General features: G+C 54.8%; 1 non-coding gene across 1 annotated transcript; it reads right to left on the bottom strand.

Annotated features, from left to right (window-relative positions):
* Positions 1-159: 159 nt before the first annotated feature.
* LOC149251060 (5.8S ribosomal RNA) lies at positions 160-313 on the bottom strand. Its single transcript, XR_016267595.1, has one exon. It is a non-coding gene; the product is annotated as a 5.8S ribosomal RNA (ribosomal RNA).
* Positions 314-2500: the final 2187 nt, after the last annotated feature.

The raw sequence follows: 2500 nt of genomic DNA on the forward strand, positions 1-2500 counted from the left end.
CTAACGCCGACTGCCCATCCAAGGGGACAAGATCACCGCTCGCCGACGCGCGCCACGAAACATCGCTTGAGGTATTTCAGCCAACCGCACCGCACGGGGCACGGACGACCAGCTCCGCTGCTCCCTAGCACATTGCAGGGAGCGCGTTTGAATGGGATGCGACGCCCAGACAGACGTGCCCTCGACCGAGGCCTCGGGCGCAAATTGCGTTCAAAAACTCGATGATTCACGGGATTCTGCAATTCACACTAAGTATCGCATTTCGCTACGTTCTTCATCGTAACAAGAGCCGAGATATCCGTTGCCGAGAGTCGTTTCCACGTACTACCGAAAAATCGGCCACAAAACTGAATAGGGGCAACCCCCCCACAACAAATGTAAGGCCAAGGGGCAAAAGGAGGAAAAACGCACGAGAGAAAGAGAAACAAAGTGTCTAACCCCCTCACGGGGGGAGGCTCGAACAGAGGACAATCTCCCCCCAGCCCCACGCCCTCGCAAAAAGGGGGGAAATGTGTGGGACAGCGATCGAGAAGGACTAGGGTGGCCACCCCGGGAGCTCGCGCTGCTTTTAGCCCTTCCCCGACACCAGCCCACAACAATTCCCCCTTTTCTCCGTAGAGCTAGGGACCGAAAGGAAGAGAACAGGGTAGAAAACAAAGCACAAGCCTCCCAAGCCCCGTGCCTTCGGCAAAAGGGGGGAATTGAAGGGGACGACGATCGAGAAGGACGAGGGTGGCCACCCCGGGAGCTCGCGCTGCGTTTCGTCCTTCCGGAACACCAATCCACAACAATCCCACCTTTTCTCCGTAAAGCTAGGGGCCACGAGGAAGAAGGGAAGAGAACAACAAGAGAGAAAGGAATATATCAACCGTGGCTACCGGCTCACAAGGGGAGGAGGCTTCAAACAGAGAACAAGCTTCCCCAACCCCGTGCCTTCAAAAAAAGGGGGGAACTGCAGGGGACGACGATCGAGAAGGACTAGGGTGGCCACCCTGGGAACTCTCACTGCTTTTCGTCCTTCCCGAACACCAATCCACAACAATCCCACCTTTTCTCCGTAAAGCTAGGGGCCGAAAGAAGGGAAGAAAACAACACGAAAGAAAGAGAGATATCAAACGCGTCCACCGGCTCACAGGGGGAGGCTCAAACAGGGAACAAGCTTCCCCACCCCCGTGCCTTCGCAAAAAGGGGGGAACTGCAGGGGACGGCGATCGAGAAGGACTAGGGTGGCCACCCTCAGAACTCGCACTGCTTTTCGTCCTTCCTGAACACCAATCCACAACAATCCCACCTTTTCTCCGTAAAGCTAAGGGGCAAAAGCAAGAAGGGAAGAAAACAACAGGAAAGCAAGAGATATCAAACGTGGCTACCGGCTCACAAGGGGAGGCTCAAACAGAGAACAAGCTTCCCAAACCCCGCGCCTTCGGAAAAAGGGGGGAACTGCAGGGGACGGCGATCGAGAAGGACTAGGGTGGCCACCCTGGGAACTCGTACTGCTTTTCGTCCTTCCCGAACACCAATCCACAACAATCCCACCTCTCCTCCGTAAGGCTAGGGGCAAAAGGAAGAAGGGAAGAAAACAACACCAAAGAAACGAAGATCCCAAGAAAAGAGAGAAGCTCAACAGCACGCCGAGCAAGATGTCCGCTAACAAAAAAGAAATCAAACAAGGCACCCAATCAAAAAAGCGTCCCACCTCTTCACACCCTCCCACATGCATTCATCACAACACCCTTTCCAGCCCTACAACATAGCAAACAACCAAGCAAATAAATCACAACCCAAAAATTGACCAATAGAAAAGACGAGGGCCACGATGAGACCAGTGTCTGGAGCACGTCACTGAGAGGCAAACAGCCCCCCAACCCAACGACACAAGGCTTCAAACGACAATAGACTACTGCCCATAACACAAACCCACCCCGCTGTTGCACCCCTCCGTGTACAAAACACCCGACAACCTTTCCAGCGAGAGAGTCAACGGGGGTCAAAGAATCAAACTCCAAAGAGGAGTTGTCACGGGCCGACACTCAACGCTGGAGAAAGCCGCGAGCCACAAATACATCGACGGTGCAAGGCCACTAGAGAGAGGGACGTTCGCAAAGCACACACCACGAAACGAAGAAATGACGCGAGTCCCACAAAAAACCCACAATCCAAAGGAGGAACAAAGACACAACCCGCTACTTCCCCTCAGAAGGGGAGTGGGTCACGAGAGGACGAGGAATTCCCTCGACAGCAAAGGCACGAGATAAGATTGCCACCCTCATGCCGGTCGGCGGGGAAAATTGCGATCTCGATGGAGCTCAGACCGAGGGATGGGTTTTTCATTACCTCGACACCCAACCCTTCCGCGAGGGCATGTCGAGGAACGATCGGGAGGGACTAGGGTGGCCAGCCCAACGGGTTGAACCGCTCTTCATCCATCCCATACTTGACCGCACCCCGACAATCTCGCCTCACAGAAGGTTTGAGCTACCAGGCGCGCGCGCAACCACTC

Source organism: Pinus tabuliformis, chromosome 7, assembly GCF_031772625.1.
Source record: "Pinus tabuliformis cultivar Carrire ecotype Pingquan chromosome 7, CPIR1, whole genome shotgun sequence".
In the NCBI taxonomy this organism is placed as follows: domain Eukaryota; kingdom Viridiplantae; phylum Streptophyta; class Pinopsida; order Pinales; family Pinaceae; genus Pinus; species Pinus tabuliformis.